Here is a 27022-nt window from a genome sequence, read left to right as displayed (position 1 = left end):
GGCTTCCCTGGTGGCGCAGCGATTGAGAGTCCGCCTGCCGATTCAGGGAACACGGGTTCGTGCCCCGGTCCGGGAGGATACCACATGCCGCGGAGCGGCTGTGCCCGTGAGCCATGGCCGCTGAGCCTGCGCGTCCGGAGCCTGTGCTTCGCAACGGGAGAGGCCACAACAGTGAGAGGCTCGCATATCGAAAAAAAAAAAAAATCAGCAGAAGGAAGGATTTAGCAGATTAGAGCAGAAATTAACATAATAGAAAGTAGAAAAATTAGAAAGAAATCAATGAAACTAAGAGCAGCCTTTAAAAAGTGATATTCTGTAATATGTGACAACATGGATGAGCCTGGAGGACATTGTGCTTAGTGAAATAAGCCAGTCACAGAAAGCCAAATACTGCATGATTCCACTTACATGCGGTATCTAAAATTGTTAAATTTATAGAATCGAAGAGTGGAATGGTGGTTGCCACAAGGTGGGGAAAATAGGGGATTACTAATCAACTGGCATAAAGGTTTAGTTAAGAACGATGAATTAGCTCTGGATAGATAGGTACAACACTGTACCTATAGTCAACAATAGTGTATTGGACAGTACGCTTAAAAATTTAAGGTGGATCTCATGGTAAGTGTTTTTACCACAATGGAAATTTAAAAGGAGGAAGTACTGATACACTCACAACACAGATGAATTCCTCAGGGATTATACGGACTGACGGAAACCAGAAGCAAAAAAGTTTATAATGCATGATCCCATTTATACAAAGTTCTAAAACAGGTGAATGATGGAGATAAGAACGGTAGTTGATTTGGGAGTGTGGTGTGGTATTGACTTCAAATGGGCATGATTTAACTTTCTAGCATGATAGAAATATATCTTGATAGGGGTATGGGTTACACGTTCACAAAACAACCATACATATTTTGGGAGAACATAAATTTAAAAAAAACATTCGTTGAGTACTTTACAATGGATATTATATGAGGATAGGATTGGAGTATGGGAATAAATGGTAATAAATAATTATGTAAAGTAAGATGGTGGCCTTGCTCAGATCAAGGACCATAATGTGACTTGATGACTCTGAGCAATTTAACTCTATGTAAATCAATAAAGAAAAAAAAGTAGTTTGGAGTTAAAAGGCATTATAATTTCTCCAAAGAACTTTGCTTTCATGCTGCATAAATTACCACAAGTTGATTAGATACCTGAATAGGGTGGCATATGAATAATGTCTGCCTTACTTCAGGCAGGCAGGACACTCCCAATTTGTTTATACACGCACAAACACAGTTTTTTGGTTCATATTATCACATGATAAATTAATGAATAATGTTTTATTTAATGTAGTGAATTGTTTCGATTTTTTTTAAATGGTGGCAATAATTTTTTTTAAAGACAAGTTTTTAAGGCAGTTTTGGGTTTACAACAAAATTAAGAGGAAAGCACAGAGATTTCCCATCTATTCCCTGCCCCTACACGTGCGTAGCCTCTCCTGTTACCGACATCCCGCACCAGAGTATACATATGTTACAGTTGATGAACTTCCATTGACACGTCGTAATCACCCAGACCCCACGGTTTACCTTAGGGCTCACTCTTGGTATTGTGCATTCTATGGGTTTGAAAAAAGCATATATATATAATGACATGTATCCATCATAACAGAACAATGCAGAGTGTTTTCACAACTCTACAAATCCTCACTGCTCCACATACTCATTCCTACTCCCTCCCCTAAAGCACTGGCAACAACTGATCTTTTTACTCTATCTGTAGTTTTACCTTTTCTAGAATGTATGTAGTTGGAGTCATACATTATGTAGTCTTTTCAGATTGGTTTCTTTCACTTAACATTTAAGTTTCCTCCATGTCTTTTTATGGCTTGATAGTTTATTTCTTTTTAGTGCTGAATAATATTCCATTCTTTGGATGTAACACCATTTTCCATTCACCTGCTAAAGAACATCTTGGGTGCTTTCACGTTTTGTCAGTTATGCATAAAGCTGCTGTAAACATCTATGTGCATAGATGGACAAAAGTTTTCATGGACAGGAGTTTTCAATTCTTTTTTGGTAAATACCAAGGGGCATAATTGTTGGATTGTATGGTTACCATATGTTTAGTTTTGTAAAATATTCAAACCATCTTTCAAAGTGGCTGTACCATTTTGCACTTCCATCAGCGATGAACGAGATGAACGAGAGTCACTATTGCTCCATATCTTTGCCAGCATTTGCTGTTTTAGTGCTTTAGATTTTGGACACTCTAATAGTTGTATAATGGTATCCCGTCATTTTGCAATACATTTAAAATATTTCTTATATAATCTCAATAGTCTGCAGTGTTTTGTAGACCTTTACATTCTGTATTTTATATTTCTAAAATAGTAGTTCAAACTACATTTATAAGGCCCTCATTCCCACCACCTTCTCCAAAGATCCTCTTATCCTTTTCCCAGGTGTATGTCTGCCTTCCCTCTAGCCCACATTAATAGAAACAAGCGTTGAGAAAAACTGTAAAAAGAAATAAGAATTCTATAGTTCAGTTAGATATTCTATCACTAGCATAACTATTCAGATTTTCTCAATACTGGCTTCTTGTCTTTGACAACCTATTGGCTTTTCCCTGGCACTTCTCATAGGGTTTTTTCTGTCTACTAGCCTATTCTCAGACACTTGCTCTGAGCACTAATTACATAGCTCTTAATTGATCTTTGCTTAAACCATTAATCTTACTGATAGGATTTCTAAGCCTCTACTTACTTTCATTTCTCTCCTAATTGTATCAAGTAGATCTGAATTATCTTTTAAAAGGGATAAATGTAATATCATTGCATTTCCTAATAGTTATTCCTATTGCACTCATTCTGTATCACTGCTTCCGGATGAATGACCTCTATTTTAACACATGAATTTTTAAGGGGCCAATTTCTTTTTCTTTTGCAGGGAACCAAGTAGCAAGATATAGAGCAACAAAGTTAAAGATGTAATAAAATAATGAAGCAATTCTTTATCTTTCTTTTTCAAAGTCCCTGCATTAGGCAACAAATGTATGTTGCAATGTTGAGGACCCAGCTCTTGCTGCTTCAGTTTTTTTCCTGTGATAGTTTCTCTAAGCCAACTTGATAGTGATTGAAAGATTCAAAAGAATCTCCAAACTATTAAAATTATTAAGTGATTTTAGAAAGGTTGCTAAGTACAAGTTCGCTGAAAGAAATATATAATATATTTTATATAATATCAGTAAGCAAATAGAAAATGAATCTCTCAAATACTGTTATTAGAAAATCATCAGAGATATCAAATATCCAGAAGCAGAATAAAAATGTTTGAGAGATCACTACTGAAAACTACAAATCACTGCTGAAGATTGAAGATTAGGTTAAATTAAGCGATATACAATGTTCATGTGGGAAAAGCCTCAGTATTATAAAGTTGTCAGTTCACTCCATAGTGATCTGTACACTCAGAGCAATTGTGGTAAAGACACTATCAGTAATATCATGTGGAAATTGACAAGTAGATTTCTAAACTTGCATTAAAATGCAAAGGGTTAAAAGTATTTGAGGCAGTTTTGAGCTAGAAGACACAATATCAGACATGAAGACCTAGTAAAAGCTATAGTTACTAAGATGCATACTATTGGCAAAAAGATAGAAATAAACAAACAATAAAGAGGCCAGAAGGCAATACAAATACAATCACCTGTTTTATGGCAAAGTGCAATGATAAATGAAGTTGAATCAATTGTATATCTATGGAGGCAAAAAATAAACTTGCCCTGTATTTTTTATAAAAATCAGCTCCAGGGGTATTTCAGATCTAAATGTAAAAGTTTAAACAATAAAACTTTTAAAATTAAACATAAGTAAATACTTCTGACTTTGAATTATGCAACTATTTCTTAAATCGGACACATAATATATTACCCATAAAGAAAAAATGATAAATTTTATCATGTTTAAGTTATGTTTATCAAAGATATTATTAGGAAAGGGAAAGGTAAACCAAAAGATTGGAGGATGTATATGCAATATATATCTTAGAAAGAACTTACAAACAGTATATAAAAAGAATTTCTACAAATCAGTAAGAAAACTACAGTACACCTAGAAAAGAAAATGGTAACATTTTGAACAGGTATTTTACCAAAATGAGATTCTACTAGGCAATAAATATATGACAAGGCATTTACCATTATTAGTCATCATGGAAATACAAATTAAAATCAATATGAGATACCACTACATAATCACAAGAATGACTAAAATGAAATACACAGGCAAGCCCAAATATTATCAAAATGTAGAGCAGGGCTTCCCTGGTGGCGCAGTGGTTGAGAGTCCACCTGCCGATGCAGGGGACACAGGTTCGGGCCTGGTCCGGGAAGATCCCACATGCTGTAGAGCGGCTGCGCCCCTGAGCCATGGCCGCCGAGCCTGCGCGTCCAGAGCCTGTGCTCTGCAACGGGAGAGGCCACAACAGTGAGTGGCCCGCGTACCGCAAAAAAACCAAACCAAAACAAAACAAAACAAAAAAGAATGTAGAGCAAATGGAACTTTCATACCCTGCTGATGGGACACATAGTCACAGAAGAGAAAAATTGCTGAAATCTCAAGTTAAACTCCTGAAAGGAATGGTTGGGGGGGGCGGGGAAAGGAAATAGTTACAACACAAACAGAGAAACAAAGATTAGAATTACAACAGTCTACTTGTTAGAAGACAATGAAATCATGAAAGAAAGAAAGGAAGGTAAGGAAGGAAGGAAAGAAGGAAAGAAAGAAGGAAGGAAAGAAGGAAGGAACGATCTGTCAACCCAGCATTCTATGTCCAGCAAAAGAATCTTTTAAAAATGAAGGTAAAATAATGACTTTTCCAGGCAAATAAAAAAACTGAGGTAACTTATCAAAAGCTATGTATCATCTCCTAAATTTAGTGAAACGGAAGATTTTTGGTCATCATGATATAATTCAAGCACTGTTATAATTCAAGTGATTTGGGTAATAACATCTCCAAATATATGGAACTGTACAGAGATAAAGAACATGACTAATATTTTGAGCAAATTCGCATTGTCACAGCTGGATTTCTGAGTATACTCATCCCCAAAATGGTGGACATTGACTATGCTCTACAAAATATCATGAATCTAGATCCATTGTAGACAATAAAAGAGGAGTATGGTCTAATTGACACAGAATACTGCACACACATGCCTGGTTGTTCAGAAATTCCTCGTGTTTTATCATGTTTCATCTGAGCGGAAGCCAACAAGATACTCCTGCCTAAGACTTGGGATATATTATCATGTTCTGGTAATCTTTGAGGAAATACATATTTTTACAGTAATATTAAAAATAATAGTTTGAATATGCGTGGCAGTAAAGTAAAATATTGCATAAGTAGTGGCTTTAAAATAAAGTATTAAGAAGTATCTCCAAAATGCAATATATTTAAAACATACTATGTATCTAGAAATAGGATAAAAGAAGAAATCTCAGAGACAGGAAAGAGATAATTTGTTGCAGATCTAGTTGAAGGTATGGTGATGCCAAAAAGAGACCAAAGGGAAGATTGTAGAACTGTAGAGGCAAAAATATTATAAAATCGTAAGCCTACATTTTCTTAATGCAGAAAGTGTAATCTTTACACAAACACACACATACACATGCACACTTCTTTTCCAATGATGGTTAATAAAATCTGGCCTAGACCCAGAGTATGTAGGATTTTAATTAGCAGATCTAGCAAGAAAGATTTCCAAGATAATTTGTTAATCAGGTATTGTGAAAAGTAGGATTCTAAGTCATATTGTAATTTGAGAACTTCTATGATATAACTAGAGGCTGCAAATGTTTTTAAAGTCTTTGAATGAAGGAACAAAGAACATAAATCCTGATCCATGTTGAAAATAAAAATTCAGTTGTCAGATTTATATCTGCCATAAGTTTTGAAGGGTTATTTGTAGATAAAAATTACTTGTAGATGTCCAGACTTCGTAAGTTGTATGTTATTGCCTGTGAAATGCAACCATCAATCACCTTACTAATAAATAGTCAGCAAGAAACAGTATCCAGCCTAAGATTTGTAGGTGCCAGCTTGAAACAATTTCAATCTAAAATAGACCCAGAGGATATAAAATGGAGAATCTCACATATGTGCCCTCAGGAAGACAAAACTTAAGGACTATGAGACTGATTTCTTGTAAAGGCCCAATTTACAGAAAATTGATGGTGTCGCAGTGTTCGCGGATGATGGGAGGTTGATCAGAGGTTTTCTCATATCAACCTTGGGAAGTTTTGCCAGAGGCGTGAACAGAAGATGACCCAGGTCAGGTTGTTTTACAAAGTGGGCTGAATTGAACTTTGTGTGACTGGGCTAATTTTGTCTGCTTGGGAAGTGTTCGAGGCTGTTCTCCTATTGTTTTTGATTTTATTGACTGTAACTGAAACTTCCCCTCTTTACATTCCCTGTGCATAAATACAGCCTGCCCCAAACTCCTAGTGGACTTGCCTGTAGCATACTACTGTTTGCTTGTCCCAAATTGCAATACCTCTGCTATTCCTGAATTAACTCATTTTTAAAAAAACCTTGCCTCAGTTTACCTCTTAATTTCAGTCAACACCAGCTAGATGAGTTTCTGAGTTTTATTGCTTAGGAGGTAGAGTTTCAACTCAATGCCTTTACTTCCTCTCCTTTAGCTTCTGGATAATTAATATACAGATTTAAGCAAATTCTTTGTCTTTTCAAATGCAGAAGAGATGCATTGTTTTCCTAATATGCAAAATAAAATCATAAATTTAAAATGGAAATATGAAAATAAAAAGAACACCAAATTAAAAAAAGCAGAATGCCACCCGACTTATAGGCTAAAATTAATAAGCTAGATCAAAAAGAATTATTCATGATAATAAAAAGTGAGGTTTTTAACTAAAATATCAGTCATGAATCTTAGTAAGCAAAGGAAATCAGAATATTGAAGGATAAAATAAGGAGAAAGAAATAAGAATAAAATTAAACTATAATGCAATATTTTTTTATTTTTGTAGGATCAAGGAGAGTAGTAGTTTGAGAAATGTGATATTAAACTATGTATTTGACCTTTTTTTTAAGGTTTTATTTATTTATTTATTTTTGACTCTGTTGGGTCTTTGTTGCTGCATGTGGGCTTTCTCTAGTTGCAGCGAGCAGGGGCTTCTCTTCATTGCGGTGCGCAGGCTTCTTATTGAGGTGGCTTCTCTTGCTGTGGAGCACGGGCTCTAGGTGCATGGGCTTCAGTAGATGCAGCACATGAGCTCAAAATAGTTGTGGCTTGCAAGCTCTAGAGCGCAGGCTCAGTAGTTGTGGCATCCAGGCTTAGTTGCTCTGCAGCATGTGGGATCTTCCCAGACCAGGGATCAAACTTGTGTCCTCTGCATTGGCAGGTAGATTCTTAACCACTGTGCCACCAGGGAATTCCGTGTATTTGACTTTAAAGTATATTCCAAACTCAGTTCTTTGCAAGAATTAGCCTCTCTTAAATTGCCCATAAAATGCTTTTAAAAAGTGATTACATATCATATTCAAAAAGTCAATAAATTTAAAGAGGTAAACTTTTTATATGATAACTATGTGGTATGATCTATCTATCTATCTATCTAGATATATACTCTGATACGATACAATAAAACTAGAAATTAGCAATAGACAAAAAATTACTCCTCGGGCTTCCCCTGGTGGCACAGTGGTTGAGAGTCCGCCTGCCGATGCAGGGGACACGGGTTCGTGCCCCGGTCCGGGAAGATCCTACATGCCATGGAGCAGCTGGGGCCGTGAGCCATGGCCGCTGAGCCTGCGTGTCCGGAACCCGTGCTCCGCAACGGGAGAGGCCACAACAGTGAGAGGCCCACGTACCACAAAAAAAAAAAAAAAAAAAAAAAAAAAAAAATCCATATAAACTGTAACAAACCAACGACCAGAGGCAAATTTTAGGTCATTGAATGATTTCCATTATTAAACAGAATTAAACAAAAATGAATGAAAATATATGAGCTAATATGTTTCATTCCGGAAATTAGAATAAGAACAGCAAATGCCTTGAAACTTTGAAACAAAAAGTTAATGGGATAAGGAAATAGCCATTTCATAAAGATTCAAGAAGAAATTAAGGCATTATAAAAGGAAGTTAAGGATTAGTAAATGTTATTTTTCTTTCTTTTTCACACACCATTTGCGTTTAAGATTTATCCAATTTGGGGATTTACATTTTACCATTCCGTCTAGCTTTTGTATAGTGCTTCAGACTAAATAACCACCACATCTTCTTAGTAATCCTCTTAGTGATAGACATCTATAAACTGTCTTCTTCACAAACAAGACTTTTATAAACATCTTTGCACATACCTTATTCTGATCCTGTTGAAATTTTCTCTGGCATATATATGGGACCTTGATTTCTACTTTATTCTTTTTTTTTTTTTTTTTTTTTGGCGATACGTGGGCCTTGCATTGTTGTGGCCTCTCCCGTTGCGGAGCACAGGCTTCGGACGCTCAGGCTCAGCGGCCATGGCTCACGGGCCCAGCCGCTCCGCGGCATGTGGGATCTTCCTGGACCGGGGCACGAACCCGTGTCCCCTGCATCGGCAGGCAGACTCTCAACCGCTGTGCCACCAGGGAAGCCCTCTACTTTATTCTTTATACAGTTGGGGAAGAAGAAATTTTTTTCTGCACTTCGAGGTTCTCCTCAAAGAGTTAAAATTGGTTATAAGAGTTAAAGTTGATATGAGCCAGATTAATAGGAGAAAATCAAACAAAAGTTTAATGACATGTATACATAGTAGGGACCTAGAAAAACTAAGTAACCTGCCAAAATGGCTGAAAACCTCCCTTTAAATACCATCTTGAGCCAAAGACAAAAGACAATGTTGGGAGTAGTAGTTTGGAACTTCTAAAGGGAGGAAGGCAATTCACATGGAGATGGAAGAGCAAATGTTTCGTAAACAAATGTTTGCTGGGCCAGGCAGAGACAGTGGGCCCCAGAGTGGACCGTGATCTCTAGGTCTTTTTAAGGTTCCCTGATCACACCTAGCCCATGTTCTTTGACGATATCTCTGATGATAGTGTAACCACAGAACCAGCCCCCAAACTGGCCCTATACTGTTTCTAACAAGATACTGAGTTGTTTTTCAGAGATAACAGAACAAAACCTCAAGTCATACAGTTGAAGCATGCGCAGAGGAGAAAATTTTGACTTCAAACAACATCTGGAACCAAAGTTTCTCCCCCCACCATAGAACCAAAGGACCAGGACATGAGCAGGAACCTGAATGCTGGAATGCTGAAGAAATGAAGGGTCTAGAGCCCAGGAAGATCCGGTGCTGGAGCCCCTTTACCATGCTTCATCATAAATGGTCAAGCTCCAAAGCCCTCCCGTCGAAACCTGCCCCCGTCCCCCGCCAGCACTTCCGCATACAACCTTCCTCCCCTAACTCATAAAAGTTTGACCAGACTGGGGAGACAGGGTTGAGTTTATCTTCCTGTCTCCTTGTTGACCTCTCAGTAGAGCTTCTTTTCTCTTCTTGAAAGCCAGTTCCATAGGATTGGCTTCTGTGTTTGTCAGGGAGCAAGCCCTTTGCTCAGTAACAATAGCTCTATTCCTGGAACAGACCCTCTATCTAAATTATTTTAGGTAGTTAGGGGGAGGGTCAGAGTTTCTCCCTGAATCTTTTGGACGTTGTTTTCATCTTGAAATAATCTGCATGCCAAAGAGATATTTGGGGATGGCAAGTTTTGCTCCCCTACAATGCTGTCAAATAAAAAATTATTCTGACACTTGTTCAGGACAGCAAGGTAGACTTTATTCAGGGGTCTACTACAATGGGGTTTTGCAGTAGGGGAGGGAGATTCAGCTTGTCAAGCTTAAAAGCAAAAGAGCCAGTTATTTTGTAAGCAAAATGAGTTTATTCGGGTATAGCAGAAAAATTGCAGCTCTGGACATGCACAGTATGGTGAACCGTAGATCAAGACGATAAAGGGAAGGTCAGCTTTCATTAGGGTTTTAGGAGGAAATTGGGGAAGACTCTGGTGGTTCTTCATTGGCTGCAGGAGGTGGGCAGCTTGTTGTTGATGGGTCACAAGGAAATCTTTCTTCCGGATGGAGCCTTGGAATTGCAGTGGGTGATACTGATTCTTATGTGGGAGCAACGTCATTTTCGATGAGGTTTCCTTTATTTTCACAGGCTCAACTCTGAATACAAAGAAAAGTGGGAGTTTATGACAAGAAAAATATTGGGGGTTTGGTGGATGGAAAATTACTTAAAGGGTAGAGTTATTCTTTGTTAAACAGACCTAACAGAATTCTTACTGAAGGCAGGTCAGGGGGATGAGATATAACCTGAGGGGCATGATGGAGAATGAGGAATTTGATCAGACATCAAGGGTGGGAGATTCTGTCTAAACTGACTTAACTGGATTCTTGCTAAAACTGGAGTCTATAAGGACAGAGACTGAAGCCCAAGGTTGGAACTTGGGGAGCAGAGGGTCAAAGGAGCCTGAGGAAAGTTTGGTCACGGGGAAAATCTTTGTTAATACTATAAGCACTGCCAGCTGAGCTCCACTCCCAGCAGTAGGGCATGAAGGCTTCTCTCTCACACGTCTCTACCCATATTTGTTATTACTAAATTTTATGATGTTTGCCAATCTTATGGGTATAAGGTGCTATCATTCTTTAGGTGAGGAGAAACTTTTTTCTTTGTCTTCTGAAATTTAGGAGCTGAGGCCTGTGGAGTGAAACTGACAAGACAGATTAACTGAAGAACAAGATTATTCATATGCACAGGGAAGCCAACAGAAGACGTAGCTGGCCCTTTAAGTGGTTAAAGTTAAAGGCTTATAAACCTAATTTAGTGAGGGAGAAATAACTTTTATAGGTTGAACAAATTGCTTTCTTTAGGAAAGACAATGGATTTTTAGGAGAACTAGTGTCAGATAAGAACGTTTGTGATAATGTTTGTCTATACAGGTGTGTATGGTCTTTCCATCTGCTTCAGGGTCGTAAAAACCCTCTGGAGAAGGGATTTATGGTAAGTGTACTCTTGGCCTCTCTCCTGGAGTAGAAGCTGCCCCAAGAGGGAATCTATGGCCGTTTTCTCAGAAAGTTCTGCTTTTAGTCAGATAAGGGAAGCTCCAAGAATGTTTCTTTTTCCATTTGTTGAATCTCAAACATCTTCATCTTAAAATAATCTTTAGACCAACTCTGGGTCTCTCCGTAGGACCCCACAATATGGTTTATTTCAAGTTGCAGTGTTCCAATTTCCAGTGAGGTTGAGCATGACAGATTTTTGGGTTTCTTAAATGATCTGTTCATACCCCCTTGCAGGGGCTTGCCTGTCTGGAATTCAAGTTACTTGATTACCCTGAGACCTCTGGTCCCTAATGTGTTCAAGAAAACTATGGTTTGTAGTTTGCCCACCAGAAGACAGGTTAGTTTTATAAGGGGGGAGGGTGATATATGAGAGATAAATGTTCGGAAAATGAAATAAATGAAAGCCAGAAGGCAAGGAGACTATTATAATTCTGGAGATGAAATGGCTGTAGTTCAAAGGATAGAACAGAAGCCACAGTTAAAATACATACACCCATTTTTTTGTTCTTTCCCTTAGTAATAGACCTCCCCAATCTGTTCCAAGCTCGCACTGCTGGCTGCATTACAGGCCATCAAATCGAGAGACAAATTGTTGGGGCAAGGATTAGCGACTTTATTGGGAAAGCCAGCAGACTGAGAAGAAAGGTGGACTAGAGTCCCAAAAAACCATCTTGCCCAGGTTTGAATGTTAGTTTCTTTTATAAAGCAAAGAGGGGGAGGTGAGGAGGTAAAGTAAAAAAGGTCATAAGTTGTTGCAAATATTTCCTGGTTCCAGCCAGACTCCAGAGGGAATGTGTTACTTTCTTCTTTCCTGCAGTCGTTCACAGGTGGGTGTGATCAGGATGCTTCCTGTGAGTTTAAACAAAGGTACTTTAGCCTAACACTCAGTCACACGAGGCAGTGTTCCTGGAGATGAGTCATTATGTATACTGTAAGCTATAGGCAGCATCCCTTTAGTGATTAACTTGCAGCAAAAGCAGTAGAATACAAAGGTTAAAGTAAAAGGAACAGATCCAATGTGGAGTTGGATTTGTTCTTCCCTATTACAAATCTATAGGCTGTAGCATCTAAGTGGTTAAGAACCTGGATTTGAAACCTGGCAGACTGGTTTTGAATCATGACTCTCCTTCCTACCAGTTATGGCCCCTTGGGTAGGTTTCTTCTCTATGCACAGTTTCTCATCTTAAAATGGGGAAGTTAATACTACCTACCTCACAAGATTGAAATTAAATGAGTTCACCAATAAGATATGTCACTACGTTTAAAGAATTTAAATAAATTAAAGTTCTCTGCCACTCATTTTATCTTGATAATCACTTAATCATATGTATATTTAAAAAAAAATCTAATGTAGAAACTTAGATAAGTGGGACTTCCCCAGGGTAACCCAACATTAAATGATGGAAACTGGACTGGAAACTCAGTACTCTTAATCTCCAGAAAAGATTCCTGGTTCCTCTCTATGCAATTTTTCTCTGGTCATTTTTTTGGTCCTTTTCCATATCTTTAAGGAATTAGTTAATTACAATCTATAGTCACTTCTAGCGACAAAATTATGTGCTGTAAAAACAACATGAATTTACAAAATGCATAGGCTCATGTTAGATTAAATTTTCTGTCGTAATTCACATTTATATTTCATAGGCCTAACCATATGTTTATATGAAGTAAATACTTTGCTTTGGCTCAAAATCAGAGGAAATATAAGTAGTTTAATGCTCTAATCATGACCCAAAGAGCTCCTATTTGAACCTACAATCATCTTTTTTATACTTTGCTCGAATCCTACCTTCCCTAAGAGAAAATTCAGTTAATGTAACCTGTCACATGAAGAAAATAAACTCTGTGGATCTTCACCAGCATCCAACAGCTAATATCCTAAAAAAAATAAATTAAAAGCATGTAAGCCTTTTCTTCATGTTTATGCTTACGGCAGCTTTATTGGTTGTTTTTCTGTAAGGCAATATTTTCTTTTACTCTATACTGAAAGTTTTAAAATAATAGCCTACTTGTAAAATTAGCTGTCAATAGACATAGTTTATATTCTTCATCATACAACCATAAAACAGGTATATTTTGATTAAAGAAAAAAGATTAAAACTCAGCATAAAGCTAGGCTAATTACTACCATGGCAGTGAATATACATGATTTATAATAGATATTCAAATGAAGAGTTTTAAAATGGATTGGAATTCGAAGTTTTCATTCCATCTGTATAACATTTAGCTCTAGAACTCTCTATGACAGTACAATAGAGCCTGAGGGAATAAATCTTGAGGTAAGAAGTCAACAGTAGTCATGTAAATACTGTGTCATTAACAATCATTAAATCCCTTCTTGATATAAGGACTTCAATTACTCCTCTCTTTAAGTACAAATTTAGCATTTGACCTTTTACACCTATAGGCTGAAAACCTACAGTTAAATAATTAAATGTAGTAAAATGAGTTCAACACCATTTAATCAATTTGAAAAGAGAAGCAATAAGTGCAAGCCTGATTAGAGCTGTTAGCCCACTTGGGTGCTATTATTTGAATAGTTGTTCACCAAAGAAAGAAAAAGAAATACTAAAAAACATGAATCAAAACACAGAAACAGTTTTCTAGGGTAGTATTTTAAACTTTACCACATAGTTTATACTTTTTTTTTTTTTTTTTTGCAATAAATGTTCAGACGAATTAGTTAAGGTCCAGGCTGATGCTAAGAGCATTTATTATGATGGGTTATTAAGAGATGAAGCTCATCTAGTAAGGGATAGTAGAAAATGCCATCCCAAAATATGCCCCTCTGGCGTACGATTATTTTGAGCTGAAGGCAATTGAGAAGAAGCAAATATAAAAAAAAAAAACCTCTGTCCTCCCCTATTTGCCTAAAAGCAGGATACAAATTTGTAAAGGTATCCCTTTCCCCTTTTTATCAGGTGTCCCGCTCCCTCCCTCTACTGGAGAAAATTCCAAACCATCATTAGCCTTGAGATAGCATCAGAAGACTCTATGTAACAAACCTTGCTAAACTAGCCTGTAACTACCATTACTTTCCACATATATTTTCTTTCCTGCAGTTTGCTTCCCCTAGTAGATCAAAGTCCTTTTCCTTTGTCTTGCTACTTGTCTGAAATTTTATTGTTCTTTTGTTAAGATGCTTAAATAAGCCCAAGTTCTTACCACCTGTTGGAGTTACTCATTATGGAGTGGTCCCATGGGTGTGTGTGCACATGTTAATAAACTTGTTTGTTTTTCTCTGTTTAATCTTTCTCTTGTCAGTCTAACACACAGGACTAAGAAAAGAGAATCTATGATAATAGAAAAAGATATTTTTCCTTCCTCTATAATAGATGGCAATGAAAACAAAAGGCTTGGAATAGTAAGTCATTGTGTTTAACTTAGATTTGTGTGGAAGGAGGGAGAAATAGAACCCTCTCCCTACCAAACAGGCAGAGATGAAAAATCAATCATTAGGGAAGAACAATTTTGAAAAGTGAGTAAAAAATCCTAAATGCTGGTTCCTTGAAAGATGCATAAAATGGACACACTTACCGGTTGACTAGTTAAGGAAAGTAAGAGAAAATATGCAAATAAACAAATTGGAGGATTCACTTTTTCATTTATTTATTCAAACAATTACTTACCGAGCCTTTACACTGTGCCAGGCACTCTTCTATGTAGTAGGTACGTAGCAGTAGAAAAAAAACAACAGGCCAAACTCCATACCTTTACAGAACTTCAACTAGAGTGGGCAGAAACAAAGTTCAAAGTAAAAAAAACTCTGCAGTATATTAGAGGATGATGAGTGCAGGGAAGGGGAGCGAGTGCCAGCTGACAGTTGCAGTTCTAAATAGATGGTCTAGGAAGGCCACGATGAGGGAGTACATTTGAGTAAACACTTGACTGAAGTGAGGAAGTGAGTCAAGTGGACATCTGAGGGAAGTGTGTTTCAGGAAGAGGACAGAGCAATGCAGAATTAGGGGAAATTACCAGAGATAGAAATAGAGATAAAAGTAGTAAAATTTTGCTATGAACAAATAGATAACCAGTGAAATTCTTGTGTGATAGATGTATTTCTAGAAATTGTTGAAACTCCAGTCGAAATAAGTGGATTTTTAGGCAAATATATAATACCCCCAATTTTCTACCAAATATTTAGGGAATACCTCTATTAGTCTGCTCAGGCTGCCATAAAAAATTTCACAGACTGGGTGGCTTAATCAACCAAAATTTATTTCTCACAATTCTGAAGGCCAGAAGTGCAAGATGGAGGTATTAACAGGTTTGTTTTCCCCCTCAGGCTTCTCTCCTTGGCTTGCAGGTGGACAGTCTTCTCTTTGTGTCCTCCCATGGCCTTTTCTGTGTGCACACACATGCACACACACACACTCACACACGGGGTCTCTCCTATAGGGACACTAGTTCTCTCATGTTAGTGCCTCACTCAATCTTAATTACCTCTTTGAAGATTCCATCTCCAAATAAAGTCATATTAGAGATTAGGGCTTTGCTATATGAATTTTGGGGGAACACAATTAGCTCATAACAATATATATTTTCTATATTTTAAGGGTTATTCCATTAAATTGCAAAAGAGAGAAAACTGCCCAACTCATTTTATAAATTTACATTGGATTCCAAAACTGGATAATAAAAAGACTATCAAATTATTTGCCTGTGTCACCTACAACAGCCATGAAATAGTCCTAAATAAGATATTTACTACAAATCAGTCTATAAATATCAACATTATTCACTGCAGTAACCAACCACAAAATATATTACATAGTAGGGTGTCATTCACAGTATCAACAAAACCTATATAAGTAGCTAAGAAATAACAAATATTACATATACTTCTATAGAGAAAATTTTGGAGCCCTCTTAATGGATCTATATAGAGAGAATTTTCTCCAAATTAATCTTATCAATTAAAAGCCACTTAATAAAAATCCCAGCTGGATACTTTTTGTGGAAACTATAAACTTCTAAAGTTTATCAGGAAGAGTGAAATTCTATGTGTAATTAAGGCAACTATGAAAGAAGTTCAAAAGGAGTAACTTGGCCTAAAGTTGTTAAAATATAAAGTCATACGAATAGGGAGAAAAGTAGAATTTAGTATAAGAACAAGAAAAAATAGATCAATGAAAGGAAGTGGAGAGCTCAGAGGTAGGCCTTTTTATATTGAAACCTTATTCAGTAAAGTTATTATCACAAACATTGTGGAAAGAACAAATTGTTGAGAATATGATGCCCAGAATTAGACTTGAAGAAATAAATGGTGGCGTATGTGATATGGAGTATGTGACAGACAGAATAATGACCCTCAAAGATGTCCACGTCCTAATCCCTGGAATCTGTAAATATAATACCGTGCACAGCAAGAGAGACTTTAACATGTGATTAAGTTAAGGATCTTGAGATGGAGATATCATCCTGGATTACCTAGGTGGCCCTGATGTAATCACAAGGGTCCATAAAAGATGAAAGAGGGTCAGAGTCAGAGATATTTGAAGCTGCCATGATGCTGACTTTGAGTATGGAGGAAAAGGCCAAGAGAAAAGGCATGTAGGAGGCTTCTAGAAGCTGGAAAATGCAAGGGAACAGTTTCACTTTCTTCTAGAAAGGATGTAGCCCTGTTGACACCTTGACTTTAGCCCAGTGAAACCCATTCCAGAACTATAAGAAGCTCGTATTGTTTTAAGCCACTGTTTATGATTATTTTGATACAGCAGCAATAGGAAACTGATACAGACTGCTACCTCTTAAGATGAGGAAAACTGCGTAAGTGAGGAGAATCAAGATTGTTATGTTTACTAAATATTCAAATACAGATATAAAATAGTTTGATATATGTGTCTATGTCTCAAAGGAGAGCCAAGTTTAGAAATACACAAATATAAGTGTCATCATAAATATAAATTGTACTGAAAGCCGTGGAACTGGTGTGATCACTTAGGTGTCAATACAGGTAGTGTAGAGAAGGAAAAACTAGTTTTCCTTTACCCTCCTAAGATCTGCCACTGGGCCTTGGAGACTAAGCTGAAAAAAGATTAATAAGAGAAAAATATGCAAATTTTATATAATTTGCAAATATAATTTTTCGCTTAACATTATTCATGAGCATTATGTTCTTAAAACTACTTTTAAGAACATAATTTTTAATTATTGCAACATTTTTACTTTGGAAATAGCAATTTAGTCTGTTCATCTTACTTTTAATTATTAAAGTTAGCAAATAATGTTTTATAAGCAACCATAATATTAAAATCTTTGCTTAAATCAGTTTTTCTTGGGAAGAATGTCTGGGTATTGATAGGTTTCTTAAAGAATAGTGTTATGATTGATGATCTCACTCCAATAAAGAGAGAAATTAGCAAAATGGAAAAGTGTTAAATATTTAGATATGTATCACTTATTTGAGACATGGTATTCATTAATCCTTATAAAATTCATTAAATGCTTTTTGTCCTTTTGTTTTTGAGTTTCTAACCTTTACTAGTAAAAACAAAGGAATTCAATACCAAAAAAAAAAAATTGTTAAACTTAGGAGTAAAAGAATCAAAGCCAGTTAGGCTGTTTCTGGTGTGATCTTGAGAGAACTGGACCAGTGAGAAGCAGGCTCCTATTTCTAGGGGCTGAAGAACAAAGCAGTTTTAAGGAATAGAAATGCAGTTGGGGAGATCAGTGGACTGAGCCAGAAACGTGTTTCCTGGCTGCAACTGCTATGGGGCTCGTCTGGTTAGTTCAGATGGTACTCTGGAGTAAGATACCCCCTAAAAATCGGTTGGTAAAGTTTAAGTGCCAGCAAATAACTTACTTTACAGAAGGAATTACTAGCATCATAATACCTGTTACCAGCCACCAACCATCTTGATTCAGACTATGAAATATTTGTGGCACACTGAATTGGAATTAAGGGCTTAGGGTTTGTGGCATTCTTTTTTTTTTTTTTTTTTTTTTTGGCCACTCTGACACCAATAGTTAGGTCTATACTTCCAGAGTTTTGAGGGTTGAAATTATGTAATTCATTCTGTCTGTATAGGAAGAATAGATGTATTGTTTCTCACAATAGATTTCTAGATGCCCATAATGGGCTGGAATTAGAACATCAAGGTACGAACATATTAAACGTATTTGGCTTCATAGTATTTACAAAGGGCTATTTTGATTCCAATATTTAAATAGATATTGTTGGTTAAATGCAGAAATACAAAAAGTGAAAAGATTCCTGATGATCCTACCTTTTCAAAATATCGGACATAGTTACTGCCAACATTTTGATGTATTTTTTTCTAGTCTTTTAAGTATACATTTGATTATTCATCTAAGGCTTAGTTATGCTGCAGTACCTGCAAACTGGAAATAGGTCAACAGAGTTTTCTGGCTCATAGTAAATGTCTATTAAAGATCTGCCGGCACTGAATATCTTCAATATCTTGAGTCCAGAATCCAGGCTGATGTGCAGCTTCTTATGGGTTGGTGCTGCTCTTATGGCAGAGGGACCAGAGAGGGAGAAAAAACATGAGTAGCCTCTTCCACATTCTGCATGGAAGTGACTCGTGCCACCTCTACTGTCGTTCATTGGCTAAGTCAAGTCACCTGGTAAAGAGGCAACCTAGAAGGTGGTCAAGCGATAGTATAGACATAATGATTCATAATTAATGGCTATTCAGTGGTTGTGGAGCGGCTCTATTGTGATTGATTGTTCAAGGCCAGTAGCCCCAGAGATGTTCCTGTTTAATAACGGATCACCAAAGCCAGACGGTCCTTTATAGGATTTCTTTATGTTTACATTCACATTGAACCTTTACATTCTCTGCAAGTAGCACAATAATAGAATATTAGGGTCAACTAGAATAAATACAGCCAATTTGAATGTATAATATATTAATTTCTAGAAATAATTTTATCACATAAAGTAATGCCAATTTTAAAAATTTCTTTTCATTACTGCATTTTTAGTCAACACCTAAATTTTACAGGCTAAGCGGTATAGGAAATAGCACATGGCTTGAATTTAGCAAAGAAACTTGTAGCCAATTCAAGAACGTGAACTACTGTAACACAGCAATTTAACCTAATCTATTCCCAGCAGTTCTTCTTGTCAAATGTTATTCCATTCACTTCATGATAAATTACACCTCTCTGAAAAAAGATGTTTAAACAGAAATAATTTCAGCAATTTTCTGATGTAACTCTCTGTTTTTTCTTCTGTAATTTGCATTATTTTATCGTGATGCATACCACTATGGATTCAAGCCCTATCACCTAATCAGGTCACTAAAGATTTAGAGTTTCATATTATGCTGCCATCGTCATTCCCTTGGATATTATATCTTTAAGACAGTTTCTATTTGGCTAATGGCATTCTTTATCTCTTCCACTTTAGGCTTACACTGAGTGAACAGATACTGAATGTATTATCCTATTTTCATAATTTCTAATAAACACATACACTCAATCATAAATACATTAGGCTCCTTTACAAGTGCTAATACAAATATAGATGAAGAAATAGAATAGGAAGAGAAAAACTACTTGAAAAACAACTAAGGGATTTTTTGTATTATTTACGAGAGCCAGCAACTGATTCATAATTATTTTGACTCTCATAAAGGAATTTGAATCAAAGGATCCAAAGAAACATTCTAAAAAATAAAAAGAGGAGATGATTGAAACAATGTCTTTATCACTTTTGAAATGTGTAATGTTATTAACATTTCCTGTATAGTTTCATTTCCTGATATTACTGCCATTACTTGTGTTTTACAGAAGAGTCTGTTAAGAATGATCCAGTCTGGGGCTTCCCTGTGGCGCAGTGGTTAAGAATCTGCCTGCCAATGCAGGGGTCACGGGTTCGAGCCCTGGTCCAGGCAGATCCCACATGCCATGGAGCAACGAAGCCCGCACGTCACAACTACTGAGCCTGTGCTCTGAAGCCCGTGCTCTGCAACAAGAGGAGCCACCACAATGAGAAGCCCGCGGGCACCACAATGAAGAGTAGCCCCTGCTTGCCGCAACTAGAGAAAGCCTGCGCACAGCAGCGAAGACCCAATGCAGCTAAAAATAAGTAAAGTTATATATATATATGTATATATATATATATATAAATGACCCAGTCTGGATGTTAAATATGCACAGTTATGCCACTGGCTCTGTGCCTTAAATATTTGGGAATTTAGGGTAGGAGTAAAATGGTTATCATTGGGAATAGAGGGCCTTACTTGGGAATTCCTTTGACCTTTCTGACTCAGGCAACTCAATATTGTAAAATTATTAAAATAGGTATAACTTCAAAATCTGCTGTAGGTATAGTATGACTTGAGAGAGGGAAAACTATTTCCCATCTATGAATACATGACAGCATTTCCTCCATCACCTCACTATTAACTTTCTCTTCTGAGAAATTTCCAGGGAGGTATAAGTGACTAGCTGGGAAAGTCAGATATTTTGTTGGCATAGTGGATTCAGGCAACTATAACACAAATTTTCAATATATATGAACCCAGCTCAAAATAGGAATTCAGTTATCTTTCTTAGAACATTGCAGTCTATATCTAGTTTTAAGTTTACTTGTATTTAAATAAAAATTTTTCATTAATTATTAGAATTTATCATTTTAAGTCAAGTATTAAATCAAATTTTAAATTAATTTAAACTACAAAACTTTCAATTTTTTCAACACTTTAAACTAGCTAGACTATTCACTTGAGAGCATATTGTTAAATGAAATAACAGCTTAAATGTATTCCATCAGGGCAGTCAATGTAGAATTAGAAGATGCTTGAGATTCCTTCCAGAATCCTGATCTTATACATCTCAGAAGACTATTCTGTACTCTGCTTTGAATCTGTTACAGTGATGTCTTCTCTTTCCTGTTCATTAACCCGCTTGTAGGAGAAAGTTTCCAATTTATGCCAAGACTGAAAATTAGCACAAATGGCTACCTCTCTCCCGCAGATCAACTCTAGGGAAACTATAGAGGGAAATGCAATATGGATTCATAAAAGTGTGAGAAATACCTAGAAAAAAAAGATGGCTACTTAGAATTGGAGTGTGGCAAGGCAGGTAGATGACTGTAGACTGCAGCAAAGGGCTTTTGGCTTAGCTGCTAAGGCATAAATCAGGAAAGGGCAGTTTAAATAGTGTCCTTGTGGCCCTCCCCACCTTGCCTTCCTTCTTGTTGCAGAATTAGACAATGGTCATCCAAACCTCTGAAAGCCACGACGTCGATCGGCCCACACCCCCCCCGCCCGGAAGTGTTCTCAGGGATAAAATCAAGGCAGAGCAAAACCTGATAGGGTGAAGAGTTGGGAAACCTATGAGAACTGACCAGCTTTGAATTTATCTCTTTCAGCCATTTCTCTCCAAACTTCCAGAGCTGATGAATGACAATCTAGGGAGACTACCTTTTCTTTGGTGTTTGAAAGTAGAGCATGGACCTGAAGAGCTGCTTGGTGTGGTGAAACCAAATGAGAGTGATTAATTCTGGCTTATGGTAATGACTCACCTCTTCATCTACACTAGACCTCAGAGCACTGATCAAGGCTCTTTCTGCTGCTCTTCCTCAATCATATTAACAGGTAACCTTCAGGGATAAGCCAAATTTAATAATAATAATAATAAAAGCCAGAATAATGATATACTTTCTTTAAAAAAACTCTAGGAATATAATGTTTTAAAATTAAAAACTATAAATTGGTCAACATATTAGCAAAAGTATTAAAATTAATGAGTCAGAATTTGAAATAAACATAATAAATGTGCAAACAGGAACAGGGGAAGAGATTTCAGTATGGAACAAGAACAAGATGTGATGAAACAATAATCAAGTAGAAATACTAGGTATGAAAAAGTTAATAGTTGAAATAAGAATAATACATGGATTGAATAAGAAATGGATATAGCTGAAGAGTGAATTCAATTGTAAGATAGTATAGAAGTACTTATTTTTCTAGAAAGAAACAAATGTGATAGAACAGCTGAGAAATATGGAAAATAGAATAAGTCCAAATATATAGATAATAAGAGTTTTTGAGAGAGAGAGAAAAAAAAAAGGTAAATTTCTAAGAATTAAAAGAAAAAAGGTTCTTAAAACTGAAACATCCCAAGCCGTGTCACATAAAGAGTCTTAGGCATTTTGCAGTGGTTTGGATGAAGTGGCCTAGTGGTGATGCACAAACTTCTTAGGGTCACTAGATATGGGAGATAACTATCTAGGAATCCCTATGGCGGGGAGAGAGATAAGCCTCCAAAAGGCATAAGTAATAAGGTTAGGGGTAAAATTTCAGCTGGAAAATGTGGCTGAAGACCTCTTTGGTGGTATAGAGTAAATACAGAATCCCATGAAGGCAACAAGAGATTGTTGTTCTGATTAAGGAAATGGTCAAAATGGGAGTTTTGAGCCCCCTTAACCCCCTTTAAAAAAGTCTTGTCTGGCCAGTGCATAAAACAAATGGTTCCTGGAGTACCAAGGATTAAGTGAGGTTGTGTTTTTGATCGCTTCAGTTGTAACTGATATTGTAAAGACTATAAAGGAAGTGCAGATCAAGGGTGATGGTGTGCCATTATGGCCATTCCAATTTGGGAATCTAGCCAGTCACAATATATACTCTCGTGGAATGTCAGTCAGTATTCATCCATTGCACTGAGACAAGAATTCTTAAATTTGCTAGCATATTTCCATATTCTTGTGAGGGGCTTGGAGTTAAAAATCAGTCTGTGCGATGATCTCATAATAATCACCTATCTACAGAAAGAAGATCGGAATGAATTAAAGATCAGAGTCACCCAGATGAAAAACAGGGGTTGGCTGATAAACCAGCTAAGACTTAAGGTCCAGCCCAACCTGTGAAATTCCTAAGAATTACATGACCTGGAGCAACCAGAGGTAGTCCTATTACTGTGAGAAATAAATTATTAGCATTCCCATTCACAGACAACAGACGAGAAGCTTAGGAACTAGCCGGACTATTTGGGTTTTAGTGGAGTCATATTTATACATCAATCCTATTGGCCCAATCTATAAATTCACCAGGAAGAAATCTGAATTTGAGTGCGGCTTTAGCAGAAACAAGTGCTACAGATATATCGAGGGTGGTGGAACAGACATTTTTACTAGGTACTTATGATCTGTCTTCTTAGATAATATTTGAAGTGTCTATAACTAGTGCATATGCAGATTGAAGGGATTTTCAGAAACTGAATAATGCTATTCAGTGAACTTCTCTTATGGTATGGCTCAAAAACTGAGTTTACGTTATATACCATTTAAGAGAGGAGAGTGAGATTGCTACTGAGTACTGGCTGAAATCATTCCTACCCCTGAGGATCGTCAGAAAAGTTTGAGAATACAAATACAGATAATGCCTTGAGCAATATCAAAGAGACATTCAAATAGGGAGAGTACAGCACAGCAAAGCTCGCGCACAAAGTGGAAATGGTATACATTAGAAGAATGCTAAGGGGGGCTGGGGCTCAGAAAGACTAGAAAGCTTATGTTAGCAGTTGCTTCACTGAATGTAGAACCAAAAATAAAGCCCTACAAGCACACTATGTGGTCTGAATCTTATGATTCTCTCTTCTAGCTGGGGAAAAGTTGTTTTCCTGGTCCATTGAAAGGAGTTTCTAGACTGAGGATTCAGACTGAAGGGCACATTGCTGTTTTGTAAAACATTGATGAGTGAGGTAAGTGCAAATTTGCACAAGGGTAGCGGTGCATCTATTTAGCAATGGAGGGTTAGGCTCAAGGGAGTGTTGGGATATTCATAGATTGTTGTGCTTTGATCAAAGGCTCCGCCGTATGGTCAGGCATGGGCCCTAAATGACTGAATAGTAAAGAACACACCTGTATAGTTTCTTGTATGGACATATCAGGAAACTTAGACGTAGATTTAAAGAGGATGATGCACCCTAAAAAAATTCCAGGGCATTGAATTCTCCTAAGATGTAAAAATTTTAAAAGAGTACACCTGTAGCCTATGGCAAGAAAAAGCCATATGAGTCTAAAAAATCATAACTTTTCTCTGACCCAATAGAGGACTGATGTTGCAGGAAAACCAAGTAGCTTGGAATCTGAGGAAAGTCAGGTGCCCCTGAGGAGAGGTGGGAAATGAGCATGCATTCACCTGTGTGAGAGCACGGGCAGAAGACAGGACTACCATCCAAGTGGGAAAGAAGAATTCAGCTATGATTTTTTAATGAATTTCCAAAGGATGAGTAGTAGGAGTCGAGGCCCTGGAAGCCACAGACACTCCCTTGTTGGCTTTTCTCCACAGACCTTCTCACTGTGTACCGATAAAAAAACCATTGCTGGCAGGGAAGGTAGTACATAGTTTAGTCATTGGTAAGTCAGAGCCCTGGAGAAGAGGTGCAGCCACCACTGTGGGAAAGGCATAAAGCCTCTCCTGGTCTCCTCTCACCTAAGAAAAAGTGTCATAAGATACTAGGGGTAATAGCAGTTGCCCCAGTACAAGGAGATGTCTCCATGGCAGGTGGGAGAAGGGTAGAATTAAAAACAAACAAAAAACCTTTATCTATAGGGTAGGCGCAGAAAACTGTTCTCAGAAGAGCCTAGCCCATTAGTTTTCCTGTCACTGAGTTCGGGGCAAGGTCACTGAGAAAACATAAACTTTAAGACTCAGGACACAAGGGCCGCTTAAACTGATGCTGAATCAGGACAATAGAGAACCCCATCCCCAGCTCACAACCACAATACCTCAAGCTCCAAGAAACAGAAACAGCAGACTGTTCCTGGGGGAGAAGTGTCGAGATATCCTCTTTAAGATGCAGGTGCACAGGAAAGCCCTAAAACTTAAAGTGGAGCAGAAACATTGAGGAAAACCCACCAGCAAGCCACTCCCAACCTAAGAACAAACAGAACTTTAAAGAGAGTAGTGAACCATTGCAATAACAAAATCCAAACTGAGCTCAATTCCTGAGGAGGTTTACTCAACCTCCCACAATAATGGTCTAACAGAAGAAAATATGTGCTCATCCCCAGGCATAAATACTGCTTACACCCATCTCCACCATTCTGCACACTGTATCTGGAAATCAATAAAAAAGTAGAACACACACACACACACACACACACACACACACACACACACAAAATCGAGGGGAAAAAACCGTCACTGTCAAGAGACAAAGTTAATTCTAGGAAGACTCAGAGATACCCCGGATGTTGGAATTATTGGACAGGGAATTGAAAATAACTGGTTAATATGTTAAAGGTTCTAATGAAAAGACATATAGGATATTTTAGCAGATAAATACAAACAATAAGGAAGAGACACATGAAAATGCTAGAAATGAAGCTTTGATAACAGATATGAAAACTGCCCCTGACGGGCTCACCAGTAGACTTGACACAGCTCAGGAAAAAGCCAGTGAAATTAAAGATAAGTCAACAGAAATGCATTCTTTGCCTATGAATATATGTTCATATTTTCGAGGTAGCCATGCCTTGTAAATCCATGGATTCTATGTTCATAAGCAATTTTAAATAGGAACTTCTCACTCAAAGCATTCCTGAGATAAGGATTCTCCTCCTAATAATAACTATTAGCTTGTTTAACAGAAGTCGCTTATTTACATGTCTACAATGCAATTGGACCAGATCACCTGCCTCCTTTCACTCTCAAGAGTGTCCTCCAGACATGATAATGAGATAGTTTGCAGACTAGCTGCTTACCCTCTTTCTTTCGAATTGCTTGAAAAGTTTGTTGAAATATATCTTGAACTATTGTTTCAAAAGGACTTCATGGGAGGTAAACTTTAAATTCTTTTTTGTCTGTAAATTTCTTTATTGTGCCCCATCATTGATTTATAATGTGTCTGGGTATATAGAATTTGGAACTCAAAGTCAAGTTTTTGCTTGGTTCTTTATTTTCCCTCAGTTGTTTTAAATTCATTGTTGCTTTGTAGTCTGAGAGCAAGTGTTACAGCAGAGAAGTATGATAGTGGTCTTATTTTCATTCCATTGTAGTTAATCTGATTTCTCTTTTTGGTAGCTTTAGGTACTTTTGTGTAGTGTTGGCACTCTGAAAATTAAAAAACAAAACAAAAAACAGATAAGGATATGAACCCATTTTTATTAATCACTTTTATTAAAGTGTTGGACCCTTTTTGTCTGATGACCAGTGTCTTTTTGTCTACTCTGGTTAATTTTATGCTTTGCTTCCTTTTATTCATTCATTCCCTTTTACTTTATCTAACTCCCATTAGATAAATGCTGAAAATACTGACTACATCCTTCATGAGTCTTGTTTCTCTCATATATTTTATATTTTTATCTTTTCTCTGTATATTCTAGATATCCTCAGATTTATCTTGTCTCCCTGTACTGTTCAATACAGTAGCTGCTAGTCACATGTGGCTAATGAAATTTAAATTAATTAAAATACCTTTCCACATTTGAAGTGTTCTAGCCACATTTCTGACTTCTACCGCTATAGACCAGTTTCATCTCTTCTTGAACTTTGTATAAATGGAATCATAAGTTACATGACTTTTTGTAACTGGCTCCTTTTAATCAACACAATGCCTGTAAGACTCACCTGTGCTGTTGTATATATCAATAGTTTTCATTTTTACTTCTGTGTAGTATTCCATTGTATGAATATACCACTGTTTTTATTTAAAGTGAAAATTGAGAAGGACAGGAGCTCATATTTGCCCAGTCTGGTATCTTGCATCAAAAGTTTATGTGGCTCTTATAATATAGTACGTCAAATCTGTCTTATGTTGTATGTGGCTATATAGTCACCCTCAAAAGATTGTGAGTTACTTGAGAAGGGGAATATTTTTATATTGTCACGTTTTCTGTCATTTAAAAGTATCTGACATAGTACATACTGTGTAGCTGGAATTCAATTAATATATGTCTGAAAGCAGAAACTTTAATTTCTGCAGC

General features: G+C 37.0%; 1 long non-coding RNA gene across 1 annotated transcript; it reads left to right on the top strand.

The window, feature by feature from the left end:
- Positions 1-19913: 19913 nt before the first annotated feature.
- LOC132417594 (uncharacterized) lies at positions 19914-23793 on the top strand. The gene is made up of 3 exons (XR_009517886.1): positions 19914-20176; positions 21464-21689; positions 23694-23793. It is a non-coding gene; the product is annotated as an uncharacterized lncRNA (long non-coding RNA).
- The last annotated feature ends 3229 nt before the right edge of the window (positions 23794-27022 follow it).

This window comes from Delphinus delphis, chromosome 21 (assembly GCF_949987515.2).
Source record: "Delphinus delphis chromosome 21, mDelDel1.2, whole genome shotgun sequence".
NCBI classification, from domain to species: domain Eukaryota; kingdom Metazoa; phylum Chordata; class Mammalia; order Artiodactyla; family Delphinidae; genus Delphinus; species Delphinus delphis.
This window is presented reverse-complemented; position numbering and strand designations above follow the sequence as displayed.